The 18,699-nt window shown below is 35.6% G+C and overlaps 1 protein-coding gene across 6 annotated transcripts in view; it reads right to left on the bottom strand.

The window, feature by feature from the left end:
* The window catches only part of APBA2 (amyloid beta precursor protein binding family A member 2), a 388,985-nt gene that overhangs the window by 170,178 nt on the left and 200,108 nt on the right, over positions 1-18,699 (bottom strand). Inside the window, exon 3 of one of the 6 annotated variants that reach the window (XM_069098427.1) lies at positions 1,069-1,176. The exons of the other annotated variants lie outside the window; for them this stretch is intronic. The gene's annotated coding sequence lies outside the window, so the exon portion shown is untranslated. The remainder of the gene's footprint in view (positions 1-1,068; positions 1,177-18,699) is intronic. 6 annotated transcript variants of the gene reach the window in all.

Raw genomic sequence — 18,699 nt, 5'->3', positions numbered from 1 at the left:
AAAGATCAGAGCCACACTGCCAAAAGAAAGGTGACAGACATTAATAACTAACCACCATTATGTCTAATTTTCTCATCTCCATAAAAGCAGGACATACATATCTTGACTATACTCCTAATAAAAATATGAGAAGGGAACCGATTAATAAAATTAAGAAGCAATTATTGAGCATAATTTTAAAATTAAATTATGAGGCAGTAATGGAGAGTCAGTCTTGGAGTCAGGAATAACTAGGTTCAAAGTCCTGCCTCTGCCACAGACCAGCTGTGTGACCATTGGGAAGTTGCTTAACTTCTCATTGCTTCCTGGAAATATTCCAAGATTATAAATTGAAAAAAAAAATTTGCCAATCTGCTTTGGTAGAGAAAGCAGATTTCTATGCCAGTGTAAACCACAAGTTTGGGCTCCCCTCAAAAAGCAATTTTTGAAAAAAGAAATAAAATATTTTAAGTTCCAAAAATTAGACATGAAAAAATAAACATCAGTGTAAATTAAGGTAGGAAAATTATCATATTACTGTGTAACATTTTAAACTAGTGAATTTAAGAACCTGAAATAGCTGTGTAGAGTTTCAAGATATTTAAGTAACTTGAATATCTATCATGGATCCATCTTAAGTATTTAATATAGTTTGAGTAATGAAAACAGAAGGTAACCTGAATAGATCTCTCTTGAACTACTATTAAACTCCTCAAAAAAAGTATCATACATTCATATCATCTACTTCACTATCCTGACCTACTTGAAATCTGATATAAAGTCTCATTGCTCTATTAAAACTCCCTAAAGGTCATCAATAATTTCAATTACTATATCCTAATAGTCTGGGGAGTTTTGTTTGTTTGTTTGTTTTTCTGTCTTCACTTCCTTGCAGAGTACTAGGTTTAGAGTTGGGAAACCTGAGTTCTAATTCTATTGCTGACAGTTACTAGTTGTATGAAAAAAAGCATGTCATTTAATTCCTCTGAACCTTAATTTCCTCGTGTGAAATGTGAACAGTCGTTTCTCTACACTGCTCCTTCATTACAAATTATCCAGTCTATTATAATGGAATTCTAAATGGCTTACCTGCCTTCATTTTTCCCCTTTTCCACTGAATTCTCCATGTGCATGTCAAAATAACCTTCTCAATTCAAGTCGTACAATGTCTCACTCCCTTACCAAAAAAACTGATACCTAGAGAATACAATACAAACTTCTTAACTTGGCATTTAAAGCCCTCTACAATCTGGCTACAAATTCATTTTGCAGTCTTCCTGCTCTTTATATACTCTATTTGTTTTGGTCAAACTGCTCTGTACCTTGAACTTGATTAATCATTTCCCACTTTCATGTATCCATAGAGGCCAACCCTACTTCATCTCTTCCAGTCAAAATGGTGTCACTACTTCCGTGAAGCCTTCCCCTTACCTCTCCATCAACTAAAATGTCTCTCCCTTTGCAAATGTACCTAAATATTTTCCCCATTTTTTTTCATTTACTCCTGTAACATTTTGTCCTTGTACTTACCTACACATGCATTGAATTCCCTCATCAACTTCCCACCCCAAAGAGAAATTAAGCTCCTTGAGGGGAAATACAAAGTGGCTTTTCATTTTGGTACTTATATTACCTAATACAGGGCCTTTCATATAATAATAATTGAATTGTTTCTAAATATAGATTAAAATAGTATTACTACCTAATTTTTTAATGAGGCTAACATTTTTTAATCTCATTCCTAAGAAGGCTGAAGTTGGAAAAATAAAATTCCAGTCTGAGATCATTGATGACTATTGATGAAAAATACTGAATAAAATATTGGCAAAAATAATTTGATGACATACTAAAAATTTATAACAAACACATGGATTTTATACTAATGATATAAAAATAGGTCAATATTAGGAAAAATAGTAAATATAATAAACTATGCCAATAAAAATATATAAACATTTCACTAATTGAACCAAAATTATTTGGTAAAATATAACATTCTAATTTTTTGATGAATCTCTGATTTCATTGGTGCACATGCAGATTGCTACCCTTTCTTCTGAACCAAGTTCATTATCCATCTGCATTGTCTAGAAAAGGCATATGTATATGTAGTGGCGGGGGGAGGTGGGGTACAGAAGGGGAAAGCAGGAATTACTGTTCCATTACAATTCTTCCCTGTACTTTCTACATAACACTGTATACAAGCATACATTTACTTGTTCTACACTTACGTTTTATTATTAATAAGAGAACCATTGAACAAAATCCTCTCTCCTGTCTCAAGCATTGGTAATACCTCACTGGAAGATGGTCTTTAAGGAAGCACTTAACTCTATCAGATCAAATGTGTTTTTCAAAAGCAACCTGTAGAAAATAACTCTTTTAGATTCTTATGTTCTCTGCACCTTTCAGCCAATTTTGTAAATATCTTTTGAAAGCCTATTTGTTCCTACTCTGAGCTGGACAGCTCCTCCAACTGCGGGTATACAACCTGGTGCCAAGTTCATGCTTCAAGTCTTCCTACTTTGATAGCCTGCCAGAGCTTGCTCCAGTATCACTTTCATTTCATTATGAGGCATCAGAAGAGAGCATTAGCAGAATAATTTGATTATAATTTTTAATTGACCAACAAAAAGCATTGTATCCAGCCACAATTGTTTCTGATAAAAATCTGACATCTAGGTTATATAAAGAACACAAATTAATGAGAAGTATTTTTTCACCAGTAAATACATGATCAAAGCACCCAAACAGACAATTTTCCAAAAAAAAAAAGGGAACACTAATTGTTAATCACTTGAAAAATCATTTAAGGTGTCTAGACCATTCGTAGCTTGATGTTTGCTCAGATGGAAAAGTCAATTGGTTTAGCCATCTCTCAAGTCACTGACACGCAGAAGACTGAACTGCTTAGACCTCTGAGGGTATTTTAAAAGACCTAGAGCAAGTTATGGTTAAAGTAATTCCCTTTGAAGTTAGGAAAACATATGCTAGACTCTGGTGCAGGCTTTGTAAGAGCTGAATTCTATGCTTTGGGCAAAGAAGGAAAGAAAAGGGAGAAAGACAACAATTGGAAGCTATCTCTTTAGTTTGTTTTTTTTTTTAAATAAGAGTAGGTCTTTATATCATTATACATTATATTATTCCATTTTTAAATAAATGCTTATACACACATTCTACCTTTAATTGATAAATATAGAGCTTGTGTTCCAGGCCAGAACAAAAATGGATTGCATCTACCAACAGTTTGCACACCCAATACTAGTTTTTCTAAAATATAGTAAGTGGTCTCCATGCTTAAAATATTCACAAAAATAAATTTCTTCTTTTTTATGTTTCCCCATAAGTTTATTTTTTCTCAATTATATTTTTTAATTAACATTCCTTTTTTTAAATCTGATTTCCAAATGTTCTCCCTGCTTCTCTTCCCTCCCCTCCCCAAAGACAAGAAATTTGATATAGATTATATGTATGCAGTCATGCAAAACATGTTTCCATATTAGCCATGTTGCAGAAGAAAACAGACAAGAAAGACAAGAAAATTAAAGAAAGTTGTACATCTCCTCAATTTTTAATTCTCTGCTACCACCACAAGAGCTACTATAAATATTTTTGTACATATAAGTCCTTTTCCTTTTTCGTTGATGTCTTTGGGATACAGACCTAGTGGTGGCATTTCTGAGTCAAAGAGCATGCACAGTTTGATAGCCCTTTGGGCATAGTTCTAAATTCCTCTCCATAATGGTTGGAACAGCTCACAACTCTACCAACAGTGTATTAGTGTCCTATTTTTCCTCATCTCTTCTAACATTTGTCATTTTTCTTTTCTGTCATATTAGCCAATATGATAGATATGAGGTGGTACCTCAGAATTTTTAAATTTTTTTTAAATTTTCACTAATCAATAGTGATTTAGAGGTTTTTTTCATGTTTCTATATGGGCTTTGATTTCTTCTTCTGAAAACTGCTTGTCCATATCCCTTGACCATTTATCAATTGAGGAACGATTCATATTCTTATAAATTTGACTCAGTTCCCCATATATTTGAGAAATGAGGCCTTTACAGGATTGAATTTCTTATTCTAATTAGCTATTCCTGTTAAATGGCCATGTAGTAGGGCTGACTTTTTTCTAAACCCAGCCCCACATTTTTTTCATTATTAACTTGTATAACTAACTTCTATCACAGTTTTTCTTATATCTGAGATAGTATTTTAAAAGTGTTACTCCAGTGGATATATATAATGAATATAATGAATGTGGCTAATTCCCCCACTGGAATGTAAAGCAACCCATCTGTGCCTGTCCATCCTCCATTAGTCTCATCTAATGTCTTCCCATAAATTTGTTACAAAGGGCTCCACGAAACAACCTAGGAACCGTCCTTAAATTTTAAAGGGTTAAGCATTATAATTAGTATATGCCATTTGTAATTAGAGAAAAATGGGCCTTCCTCTTTCCTTCCCCACCCAAATCCCTCATTTTATTTATACATTTGAAAATCAACAATAACATAATAAATTCAATTAGCCAGTACTAGATTCAGGAGAACCCCAAAATAATCATCCTTCATTGCCTTTTCTCTTGCTTTTCACCCCCTCCGTAGCTCTCAAAGAGCATCCCTAGTCATCCTGATCCACATCTTGTTACTGCACCTAGATGGCTCCAGAGGAGAAAGTAAGGCTGACCTTGCCCAGCTCTCCCTCATTTAAATCCAATTCATTTGCAAGTCATGGCATCATCTTCCTGACTTCATGCTCCTGTCTTTGAGAATAAAGGACAAATAACCACATATCTCCAAGAAAGAAAAACCACCAATGAAAAAGAAACATCAAGGCTGCCTTCACATTAATTTACCTTACGTCCTATATGAACAGAAAAATAAAAGGTTTGGAAAATTCATATCTGAAATAAAGTATATTCACTTCAATTTTATTTTTTAATTTATTTAGAATTATTTTTCACTAATGTTTTCAGAAAAAAATCTACTACTTTTCTAATATTTTCGGGAACTTGGTTTGAAACACCTGGTAACCATTTACTAATGGATTATAATAAGTATTCAATTATAATCACTACATATTCACCTGCTTGCCACTTATAAAATCCTAGAACTTCTGAATTATTTAGTTTTTTCCCACTAGTAAAGGTGAGGTTAAAAATAATATTTCCCACTAGGATAGAATTAATTATTTTTTCAATCACCTTTCAAGTTATGTCTCTGTTTCTGCCAACACAACGTACTTAATTGATAAACCTACATAAAATGTAGATTCTAAAATTTCTTACCCTTTGACCCAGAGATTCCACTTCTAGGCATATAACCCAATGAGGTCACTGAAAATAAGGCAGACCTCATATACACAAAATATTTAAAGCAACATTTGTGTGACAGAAAAGAATTGGAAATAAAGTAGATATCCATTTATTGAGAAATGGCTAAAAAAAATTAGAGTACATGAATGTAATGGAATATATTTTTACTCTAAGAAATAATGAGCCTGACAAATAGAGAGAAGCATGGGATACTTAGATGAACTGAGGAAAATGAAGAATTCGAAGGCAGGAAAATAATATACACAATTACTAAAACAATGGAATGGAAAACACAGTAATCACAAAACAGCAGAAAATGAATACTGCACATTTTTAGAGAGTAAGCTTGGCCTCCAAAAAGAGAAAGGTGAAGATACATTCCTCTCCATTGCTGTGGGACAGAGGGTGGAAAGGAAGAGTGTCCATAGATGCAAAACATTGTATATAATGTCAGCTGTGGGGGGAAGGGGGGGTAGTTCATGCATTGATTGGTTTAACTTAATTTTTTTCTTTACTTCTTATTCTTTTTGCCTTAAAAGGTGGTTCTCTAGAAGAAAAGAAGGGAAGTAGGATCTAGGAGGAACTCTGGACAATGTAAAAACAAAAAATTACCTATCAATGAAAATAGATTAAAATAACAAAACTGAAAAAATAAGGATGGGTGTTAGATATTCTTCAAGATGTCAGGTTTAACATACATCCTTGCATTGCAATTGAAGTATATGTTTATTGCTGACTTTCACCCTTCTTAGGTAGATCATAAAAAAACCTGACCAATTTCCATTAAAGCTCATAAAAGCCAGCATCCAAAACGATAGGTGGTTACAATGAAATACTGTAGTGTTGGGGAGGAAACAAGAAATATATGGACTCTTTTATGTAAAGTGATAATCTTCATTTTCCCCTCATATTTCCAACTCAGATATTAAGTAAGAGTCTGTCGTGTACAATGCATTGTGCTGATACAAAAACCACAACAAAGAAACCAAAAAAAATCAGGACTTTAGCTCAGAGAGCTTACGTTCTACATGTGGAAGAGGGGCACACATTTACACAAGTAATCTGAGAAGCAGAACACACTAACCACTGAGACAAGGTCTAGTAAGTTTTCACAAAATGGAGGCCCCTGGGCAAAAAGCTTAACAACAAGAATTTTATTGAGGAGAGAGTGAATTCCAACAGGGGGAGATCATGTATGAGTACACAGATTTTTGAATTTCATCAACATCAGGGAACAGCTGGTTATCTAGCTTGGGTATCATGTAAAATGAGACTAAAAAGGAGAATAAGAATTAAATCATGGAAGGTCTTGGAATGCCAGCTGAGAAGTGTGTATTCCTACAGGCACTGAAGATACCTAATAAACAATTGACATGGTTATATTTGAAACGAAAGATTTAAATTGGAACTAAAGATCCCCCACATCAGAGTTAAATCTCAGAGAGCAAAACCAATTCAATCAACTTTTGACTTCTTAATCACATTTTAAAGACTTAATCAGCCCAACATATCAGATAGAGAGCTGACCTTGGAGTCAGAAAGATCTGAGTACTAGCCCCACCTCTGACACATACAGGTCATGTGACCTTGAACCAGACAACTCTCTAAAACTATGAAATACAGAACAAACAAAAAAAAACTATCATAGGTTTCTGATATGTATTGATAGGAGTTGTTTCCTCAGTAGATGATCCTTTCACCAATGAAATCATATGTTCAAACCATGCCTTTCACCCACAATTCGCTGAAAAGTAAAATACAATAGAACTGTACCTAAATAAAGCTCATCACAAAAATTCAGAGCTATCACAAATCTAACCATACCCCCACAAAAACTAATAACCATCTACAATTGTAACTGGAATTTATACACAATCTGTAAAATGGGTAACATTCCTATATCACAGCACTACGGTTATAAAGAGGTTCTGTTCCACAAGGGAAAAAACATATTAATCCTGAACAACGGGAAAAGTAGAAAAATATATTCATCTTCTTGCAGAGCCCTTCTTGCGTTAAAGGCATTAATTTATTCCCTCTTGAACCCTGAGAAACTTGGAGCTCCGGTCTCTAACCAGATTGGGTAACAATGAGTATTTAAATCCTCTTATGTTCAGAGGATTCTGGGAAATCCAACTTCGATTACAACTAAGATTTTGCCTTTAAAGAACTCATGGTCTAGTAGTAAAAATACAGAGAAGAACTTCTGGGATTTGTCTATCTGAGTTTTAAATATTTGCTTTGTCAACCTGCAATCATTCTTTAAAAAAAAAAAAAAACTAAGGACTGGGATTATAGCCACTTGAAAAGATGAAAAGGAAAAAGTGGGAGAGATGATGCTGAACTATATTAATTCTATATATTTTCTTTCCTGGGAATAGGAGGGTAATGCAGCAAAATAGGCACAGGGGAAAAACAAGGGATGACAAAGTGTTGAATAGCGCTTCCTGCAATATCTTTGCTATAGCCAGTCAATCTGATACCACCCAGAGAGCTGAATCTTTTTATAAAACTATTTTAATGACACTTTTATAATGTCACTGCTACTTCCTAAAGACTGCTTCCCCCAATAAGAACTTACCTTTGTGACAAATAAGTACCAGTTATGTAAAATGAATCATACTGGCTATGTCTGAAAAAAAGCCTCTTTTTGCACCTATGGTTCAACACTTCTCCTGATAACTGAATCTAAAATGAGTCCCAAATCACAATGTCCAATTTTGTGGCTATATCTGCTATATCTGGCACCTTCCATCTCTCTTCTTGATGAAAGTATTCATGATATGTACACATGAGGCTTCTGACTCATCTACAAGCCCTTGCCTTCTCTTGCTCCTTAGTTGAAGACTGCATTTTTAACACACAATCAGAGATTTATAGTGGAGAAGGACTTTGGAAACCATGTAGTCTCACCCCCTCTTTTTAGAAATAAGTGACTTGTCCAGAGTCACACAGGTGACAGAGGCCAGAGTTGCACCTGCGTCCTCACACTCCAAAGAGTACTCTGTCCAATGTACCATGCAACCTCCTAAAACTTATAAGCCACTGGATAAGAATCTCACATTAAGAGTAAAATGAGTTAACTTAATGGCATAAAAGTATAATTTTATTTTCCTCTACCCCCTTCCCTATCACCCAGTTACATAGGACTAAAGATCATTTTATATTTTATTTATTTCACAAAGTGTCATGGTTAGAGAATTTATAATATAATGTCCAACCTCCTAGTGAAAAACCTCTACACACTCAGGTAGTCTGGACTTCAGAGAATGAGTATAGCAAGTCAGCAAACCTATCCTGGAAGCCTTTTTCCAGTGTTTGCGTTCCTCTGGCATAGCCTTCAAAAACCACTGGCTTTGTAAGGTATTGAAGCTGGCACAAAGCAAAGGTTTAAGGCCTGCCTGATATTTCCCTTTGTTTATACCATTACCATTGGAAGACAGTTTGGTGTGGTAATAAGAATGCTGAATTTGGAGTGAGGGAGAATTAGGTTCAAATCTGGCTTCTGCCACTTAGCATCTATGTGACCTTAAATAATCTCTCAGGGCCTCAGTTTCCTCAACTATAAAATTAAGGCATTAAATTAGATTGGAGTCCCTTTTAGATCCTCAGATCCTAAGGTAGTAAATGTAGCACCACATTTTTTATTTAAGTATAGCAACAAAAACTGGATAAAAGTCTTAATTTTGTTTGTGTTAATTATAATCTAAGAAAAATATTTGAGTAAATTGTTTTATAAAAAAAAGGATACCAATTTTTTTTGTTTAAAAAGGGCAAGGTATCACTATAATATTTGGAAATCATTGGTTTAAAGAATGTGATCATTATGGATTAATCAATTTAAAATATCTCTATGCCTACTTCCTCCCAGAATCTGCTATCCTTCTTCTGAGCTATCATCATAAAACTTTGATATGAAGGAATCACTCCTTCTCCACATGCAAACTGACCGGCATATTTAGACATTGTATATAGTGTTTTACTTTTTTTACACAGAATAAATAAAAGGAATAAAGAACACATAACCATACAGCTATCACATGGTTGTGTACATATATTTTCTCATAGATCCAGAAAGTCCAACTAGTCTATATGCCTGATCCCTGAACTCAGAAGTTTTGGGAAAGATACAGTTCAGTTTACTTAGCCCCATGGTTTCTTCTCTTTTGAGCAGGTAAGAGAAAGTAAGAAGTACAACATAATTCCCAACTGGTGTTTGCCTCAAATCATCCAATAGGCCAGTCTTTAGGAGGAGTTAGGAACTCTGGAGATCGGTTTTGTCTCCTCGTGATTTAGTTCATGGATCTTTGAGAAAGTGCCTCCCCAAACTCCAACTAGAAATTCCTAAGACAATTCTAGGATACTTAATAACTGATTAAATCAACTCATTTTTGTTGGGGAGTGGTTCATGACCACAAATAACAAACTAGTTAGGTTGCCTGACCCTAAATTTTTACCCTCTCCCAAGTCTCTCCAGTACTGTAGAAGGGAAGAGTTAATTGTCAGCAAAGATTTATTATGTGCCTATTATATACCAGGCACTGGGTTAGGGTTATCTAGTCTCTGCCACTGGTTCCATTCCACAGCCAATTATGTTGCCTCCATTTAGAGGTCCCTAGCACCTTAGTTCCATTCAGTCACTTAAGTTAGATGAACTTTTACAAAGGAACATGTATTTCAAAATTACAGCATGGAACTTTGGAATATTTTTCCACAAAGGAAGCCCTCAAAATAGGAATGATGCTTTCCAAGCTAGGTATCTGTTGCTCCTGGTCTTGGTAGACTTTCTGCTGCCATGACCTAGGAATTTTTTTAAAATGGAAAATATTTCTCCTCAAAAGGTCAAAAGCTCCCTGTATTCATGACCTTTCCCAAGTTTGCCTTCTCTGATTCATCCCCTAACAAACCTATCTGTAATCTACTACACACAGCTAGTCCCAATGTATGATCAATTATAACAGGGAAAGGAATTTCAGGATAAACAACTACGTGTCATTGATATAAATTAAATATGCAACCTGATAAAGCTCCATTAGCTGGATTCAAATTAAAAGAATTCATCAGTCAATTCCAAAGTCCCTGCTATAGACACCTCCATTTCTCACATGGCAGTCCTTCCTCTAGACTTTTATATTAAACATCAAAACTTAGGAAGAATTTTCCTTCCATTTCCCCCAATGAGGTACAAAGGGTTGACATTCTCCTTGACTTTTGTTCTCAATTAATGAGCAACACTCTCTCACTTTCCAGAAAACTGGAATATTTTCCTATTTAGGGTTCATCTCAAAAGTTCCCTCCTTATATCTACCTGACTGCTCAATTCCTACGAAGTCCACAGAGTTCTCTACAACCCAAGTCTTTACACATTAGTCATTGAACTAATACAAGGTACCAGGAACTTCTGAATTCTTCATATTCATTCTTATGGCACAGTAAAATTTCATTACATCCATGTACCACAATTTGTTTTGCTATTAACCCATTTGAAGGACATCTACTTTATTTCTAGTTCATTGCTAATATGAAAACAAGTTGTGTTATGACTATCTTGATGTATAGGGGAACATCCCTTTTCTCTCTGACCTCCTTGAGGTACTTGGTTCCTAAACATGGGATCCTCTTGGTCCAGATATGACCAATATAGTCATTTGTTGTGTTTGGGGTTTTTTTGCATAATTCCAATTTCCTTCCCAGGATGGTTGGATCAATTCACAATTCCACCAATATATTCATGTAGCTTCTTCTGAGGGCAGAGAGGGGCTAACATAGGGCCTTTCACAAGTGGTCAGGGAGGTTAATTGAAACTGAATTGAATGTAATTCTAAGTCACTATATTAGTCGAAATGTCAGCCAGTCCCCTAAAATGGTCTTGGAACCAGTTACAAAATGCACTCAGATTTTTATATATATATATATATATTTATTCTGTACATTTTTATATGTGTACATGTTATCTCCTCCTATGGAAGATCTTGATAGTAGAAATTGTTTCTTTTTGTTCTTTAAATATCCCCTTTATAACAACTATCACAGTGTCTATCTCAGATGATCATAGATGCAAGGAACCTCAGAGGTCACCTAGTCCAATCCATTTATTAAAAATGAAGAAAATGAAGTGATATAACATGCTTATAGCCACAAAGACAATAAAAAACAGAGCCAGGATGCCATATGCACTTAAAACATTCATATAGATTGGTCAATACAAAATAGATTTTAGGGGAAAGTGTGACATATTTGAAATGATATCATAAAATTACTTCTCAAAATGGCAAATAGGAGTTTTTGGATGACTTCTAACATTTCAGACCTAAGACCTATGGTAGGATTTGAGAGATTTTCCTCTGCTTTCCTTAAAACGAACAGCCAGAAATATAGTGCCTATAGAATCTCTATTGTAGCCATAAAGAAAAAAAAGGTAGAGAATATTTAGCTGTGTTTGGGGACTGGCATTTTTCTTGATGACATTTGGAAGAATTATCTTTTGAATTTTAAATTAAGAACATTTATCACTCTTGAAGCTGCATGAACTCCCCTAAGGCCCTTGTTTTACAATTGGTATCTTTATTATAATTGTTCTTTATAGAATCCATTTAAATAAATAAGAAAAACATAACTAATAATTCTCTGACATGTCACCCACCCTAACTAAGTCACAAAATAGAGGTATTTGGCTGAACAAGAAATATAATGCTACTCTCTTTCCCTTCCACTCCCTTAACAATAACAGAAACTAATCTTGCAAATAGACAGACAATTCTGCTCTCTAGGCACAAAATCAGGAAAAAAAACAAAAACTCTTTTGCTTTTATTGCTAATGCAAACTGCCTGTGAGTTGAGCACTTGACAGAACAATGCAAAACCTGACAATTAGGGCATGATTTGGGGCAAGGTAGGCAGCTAATAATGGTAATTCAGATCCAACATCTGTCTTCCCTTAATTATCTGAGTGATTTACTCCAAAGTGGTTTTCCTTTTTCTTTTCTTTTTTTCCTCCCTCTGCTGGATTATCTGTACACTTAGCTCTTGAAAGCATCTGCAAAAGCCAATTCAGGGTGATAGTTTGAAACATAGATTTTAATTCCCTCCAACACAGTGGGAAGGTTTATATAGTTACACTGGCAAAATCAGTCCATACCTATACCAGCAGTGATGATTGTAGAAACAAGAGTTATGGTGATTATGATGATGATGGTGATGATAACTCCTTACCATTTGTAAGTGCCCCCATGGGCCAAGACTGTACATTAGTTTCCCTATATACTCCACAGTTCTCATCACTAGAGCTCCATGTGATTCTGGGTCAGCATGAAACCTTCTGTAAGTACCTAATAAGTGGTACAACACACACCCAAAAATGCTACAGTAATTTAAAGGAGGGAGAGGTCACTATGGACCACGGTGGGGAAGAAAAAGTTTATAAAGAAGGAAAGACGTGTGATGGTCTTTGAAGGATGGATAGGGCATGTTATATTCCATTTGAAGTCAGAAGCAATGGTTTGAACACCAGACTCTGCTCCTTGTTACATGGGCAGTTCATTTATTTCCTTTGAGTCTTAGTTTCCTCATCTGCAAAATGAAGAAGTTCAACCAGATAAATTCTCAAATCTCTTTCAGTTCTATATCCTTTGAACAGACCCAAGTTTTCCATGAAATCCAGAATGTGTGTTCATTTAGAGGAGTAGTGGGAGGTGATGATGGAAAAAAAGACTAGGTTCAGATTGTGGAAGGCATTGAACAACCAATTGAAGGTTTTAGACACCATTATCTTACTGCTGATGGGGCATAGAAAATTTGTGAATAGAGGAGTTACGACTTTACCCTGGGTACTTTACCAAGGGCAGCTTTAAGCACAGGAAGAACCCTACTTCCAATAGGGTTGTTCCCAGTGCCTTTCTCTATCCCAAACACGATACCTCTGGCTGAACTGGAGAGAATAAGAGGAAGCCAGCAGGAGGGTAGCTTTCTTGGATGTAAATGGAAGGGCTCAGTTCATTATAAGATTCTATTTCTGGCTGCTTTGCTGGATCATTGACCATCTTATGCCCACTCTCTATGGGTAAATCCCAAAGCTCTTTCCCAGATGCTTTCCCCTTCTTTTACTACATTTGCTCTCTTGATTATTTCATTAGCTCCCAATTATTATCTTTATGCAAATGTTTCTCAAATCTGTACCTCCTTCATGAGTTTTAGAGGCAAGAGTGTAGTGGAAGAGAGCACTGGACATGGAGGCTAGAAGAGCTTACTTTGAATCTTGCTCAGGAACTTACTTCATAGCTGTCTAACCTCAAGGGAGTCACTCTATTTCTCTCAACCAGTTTCCTCTTCCAAAAAGTGGGGATGATAATAGCATGTACCTCACAGGTTTTGCTGTGATAATCAAATGAGGTCACATATGAAAAGTATTTTGCAAACCTTAAATAGCACTATATAAATACTAGATATCATTATTTTGGTTGCTATTGTTATTAATATTATTACTCCTGAGCTCCAGGCCTACATCACCAAATGCCCATTGGACATCCCCATCTGAGTGTCCCTTAGGCATCTCAAATTCAAAATATTCAACATAGAATTCATTAACTTGCCTGCTAAGACCACCTCTCCTCCAAACATAATTCTGTTGATGGCACCATCATCTTTCTAGTTATTCAGGCTGACACCACTGTTGAGTCTGCACATGCCCTCATTTTACCCCTTCCCCCATAACCAGTCAAATATTTAATTCTACTCTGACAGCATTCTCACATCTGCCCCATATATTCATTCACATGGCCACCAGTGTAATTCAGACCCTCATCCCCTCATCACTTATTAACTAGCCAGGGGTGGAGAACCTGAAGCCTGGTGGCCACATGTGGCTCTCTAGGTCCTCACGTATGGTGGCCCTTTTACTGAATCTGAACTTCACAGAACAAATCCCCTTAATAAGAGGATTTATTCCATGAAGTGAATTGTACTAAGGGCTAGACATACAATGAAAGGCAAAATGCCTTTGAAAGACTTGTGAACACTGATCAATGTGGTGTCAAATCAGAATTCAGAGGAACAACACTGAAGTATATTACCCACCTCCTGGAGAAGATGATAAACACAAGATACAAAATGAGTCATATATTTTTGGGTATGAGCAGCAAAAGATTTAACTTTTTCTTAACTATGCATATTTGTCATGAGGACTTGTTTTCCTTTTGTTTTTGTTTTTGCTTCATTTCCAGCAGAAGAAGGGAGAGACAGAAAATAAATGATTGATAATTGGAAAAGATTAAATTAAATTATACAAAATGAACTTCCTAAAGCATAAGTCAAGTTATTCCGATCAAGAAGTTTCCTTGGTTCCCTATTGCTCTTAGGACAGAATCAAAATTTCTTGTTCAAGGCCAGTGTAATATGGCATTGTTCTACCTCTCCCAATTTGTTTCATGCTACTCACTTTTGCACACTCAGTGCTCCAACTCAACAGGTCTACTTGCTGTTAACTGAACTCAGCATTCCATTTCTGGTTTGGGGACCTTCAGACGGTCCCTCCCCATGCTTGAAAAGTATCTCTCTTTGCTTCTCTCTCTTAAAATCCTCTTAGCTTTCTTCAAGACTAGCTCAGGGCCACTTGTTATAGAAAAACCTTTCCTGATCTCCCCAGTTAGCAGCAGCTAGCGTATTCCAATAGCTTTCTAATTAATCTACCTTCACTCAGGGCCTCGGCTTTCAAATTCATCCTCCATTCAGCTGCCAAATCAATATCCCTAAAACAGAAATCTGACCAAGTTATTCCTCTGCTAATGAAACTTCAGTGGTTCCCGACTGCTTCTAGGATAAAATAAAAACTCCTCTATTTGGCAGTTAAATCCCTTCACAAGCTGGCACAGGCCCATCTTTCCAGGATGATTACACAGTCTTACTCCCCTTCATGCTATTTATACTCAAAATATATTTCATGTCCTGCCTCTGTTTCCTGTGTACCTCATATCCCCCATGCCCAAAATGCTCTCCTTTCTTACCTCTGTCTTTAGAAATCCCATGTTGTGTTTAAGGGTCAGCTCAAGTGTTTCTTCCTTCAAAAGGCTTTTTGCGATTACCCCAGTTGTTAGTGACCCAAATTACTTTATATTTATTGTTTGTTTTGTTTTAACTTTTTATTATTTAAACTTAAATACTAAAACCTAAATATACAATAAGATAAGAAAAAGAAACATTATAAACTTAAATATAAAATAAGAAAAAAGCACTGCTATGGGCACAGCAGAATGTAAGAGAGCATTCAAAATATAGAACAATAAATTTCCATTTTAAGAAAGCCTATATCAGGGTGGCTAGGTGGCACAATGAATAGAGCACTGACCCTGGAGTCAGGGGTACCTGAGTTCAAATCTGGCCTCAGACACTTAACACTTTCTAGCTGTGTGACCTTGGGCAAGTCACTTAACCCCAGCTGCCCTGCCCTCCCCCCTCCAAAAAGCAGAAAGAAAGAAAAAGAAAGAAAGAGAGAGAGAGAGAGAGAGAGAGAAAGAAAGAAAGAAAGAAAGAAAGAAAGAAAGAAAGAAAGAAAGAAAGAAAGAAAGAAAGAAAGAAAGAAAGAAAGAAAGAAAGAAAGAAAGAAAGAAAGAAAGAAAGAAAGCCTATATCCCCAATTGATAAATAGTCAAAGGATATGAACAGGCAGTTTTCAGACAAAGAAATTAAAGCTATCTATGGTCATATGAAAAAAATGCTATAAATCACTATTGACTAGAGAAATGCAAATTAAAACAGTTCTGAGGTACCACATCACACCCATCAGATTGGATAACATGACAAAACAGGAAAATGATAAATGTTGAAGATGTGTGAAAATTGGAACTCTAATGCATTTTTGGTGGAGTTGTGAGCTGATTCAATCATTCTGGAGACCAATTTGGAACTATGTCCAAAGGGCTATAAAACGGTGCATACTTTGATCCAGCAATACCATTATTAGGTCTGTATACCAAAAAGATCACAAAAATAGAGAAAGGAACCACATGTACAAAAATATTTACAGCAGCTCTTTTTGTAGTGGCCAAGAATTGGACATTGAGAAGATGCCTGGGGAACAACTGACAAAGTTGTGGTATATGAATGTAATGGAATACTATTGTTTCACAAGAAATGGTGAGCAGGTGGAATTCAGAAAATCCTGGAAAGGTTTGCACGAACTGATGATGAGTGAAGTGAACAGAACCAGCAGAACACTGCACACAATAACAGCAACATTGTGTGATGACCAGTTTTGTTTGACTTAGTTCTTTTGAGCAATGCAATGATCTAAGACAATTCCAAAAGACTCATAGAGAATGCTATTCACATGTAGAGAAAGAACTATGAAATCTGAATGCAGATTGAAGCGTACTATTTTCTCATTTTTTGTAATTGTTTTTTGTTTTGTTTTTTTCTTTTTCATAGTTTTTCTCTTTTGTTCTGATTCTTCTTTCACAGCATGACTAATGTGGAAATACATTTAATATGATCATACATGTATAGTCTCTATCAGATTATATGCCATCTTGGGGAAGAGAGAATGAGGGAGGGGGACTTAGAACTCAAAATCTTACAAAAGCGAATGTTGAAAACTAAAAGTAATTAAAAAAAAGAATGCCTATATAACAAATACTTATAACAAATACTATGCATTATGTTCAGAGCTGTCCATCTTTTTTTGATTGCTTTTAAGTTTCCTTTTGTTCTCTGCTGCACATTTTTTATTTTGTTCTTTTTCCTCCCTCCTCCCCCCACCCCCAGAAGGCTACAATTAAGCATGGAAACACACACACACACACATATATATATGCATGCATGTATATATATTTATATGTGTACATATGCACACATATGTATATAAACACATATAGTATTTGTTTTTAATATGTATTGTACTTACTTATATGTGTATACATTGTATCTCTCCACTAGACTCTCTACTCCTTGAGGTCAGGGACTGTTTGGTCTTTGTCTTTGTATTCCTAGCACCAAGGACAGTACCTGGCACATAGCAGTCATTTTTAAAATGCCTATTCAATTGAAAATACATGCACAGCTCCATTCTGATAAGTGGTCAGTGATTCTTGCTTTCTATTGGGGTGTAGCCACAACATAAAAGCCACAAATGACTTTTCTGCATTTCACAAGGTTTCTCAGAGAGCAAACAGGGAGAAATTTAAAAGAATACAAGATATCTCTTAGTGAGATGCCCCATGTAAACATGAAACCTTTCAGAGAAATATGGGCAGGCAGATTCTCTTGTGGCCTAAATGCCTGCTTTCATTAAGTCACACAGCAAGAAACCTAGGCTCTGCTGTGATGCAAGTGCTAACATAACTTAATAACCACAGCTTGCAGTCTTCTTCCCAGGCCTTTTTCTACCCCTCCTAACTCTAATAAAGGCTAAGGTAGAGAAAGGGGTTATGATTTTTCTGCCTCCCTAATTCTTCACTGAGACATGAGTTTTTCAGTGGAAAAATCTCATTTTCTCATAAATAGGAGTTAATTTTCTTCAGCAACTGACAGTTCTATCTGTCAAAGTCTCTAGCTCACCTACCAAGTCAGATGTTTATATGATTTATAAGATACCTCCTCTCTTCATTTAAATTTGACATATACCAGAAATGTAGAGTAATAAGATAAGACAGAATTAAAAGTATAAACATCGACATCAAGGAAACAAAATTATTCTTGTTTGTAGATGACTTGATGGTTTACTTAGAAAAGCTCAGAAAATCTCTGAAGAAATGGACCAAGTCAATTAATAATTTCAATAAAGTAGAAGTATACAAAAATAAATTCCCAGCCATAATTAGCATTGCTGTACTGCATTAACAACAGAAAAGGAAGAAATAATAGAGAAATTATATTAAAAAAGCATAAAATATCAGGAAGTTAACTTAGCAAGTAATACTCAACTAAATATAACTACATAATGCCCTTGAAAGAAGCAAAGGCCAAAATAATTAGAAATACATTCACTGTTCCAAAATATTTGGACTATGACAATATCATAACTATGTCAATACTCTCTAAGCTAATAGCAGTCATTCAATAAATATTTATTACGAATATACTATGTCAACCTTATTCTCATTGAATTTGGTTTGGGGAGGGAATGAAATAAACACTAAATAGGGTATCTCACCCTACAGGAGAGTAGGGGGGAAGGGGATGAAATGGGTGATGATGGAAGGGAGGGCAGGCTGGGGGAGAGGGAAGTTGGAAGCACCCACTTTCGAAAAGGGATGGGATCAAAGTAGAGAATAGAACAAGTCAGTGGTGGGATAGGAGGGAGGGAAATATAGTCAGTCTTTTACAATATATCTGCTATGTTATTGTTTTGCATTAGCTATATAAGTACAACCTATACTGAACTGCTTATGTTCCCAGTAAGGGTGGGTGACAAG

Source organism: Petaurus breviceps, unplaced genomic scaffold (assembly GCF_028583685.1).
Source record: "Petaurus breviceps papuanus isolate PSGF00001 unplaced genomic scaffold, PetGlider_PUasm1.0 37, whole genome shotgun sequence".
In the NCBI taxonomy this organism is placed as follows: domain Eukaryota; kingdom Metazoa; phylum Chordata; class Mammalia; order Diprotodontia; family Petauridae; genus Petaurus; species Petaurus breviceps.
This window is presented reverse-complemented; position numbering and strand designations above follow the sequence as displayed.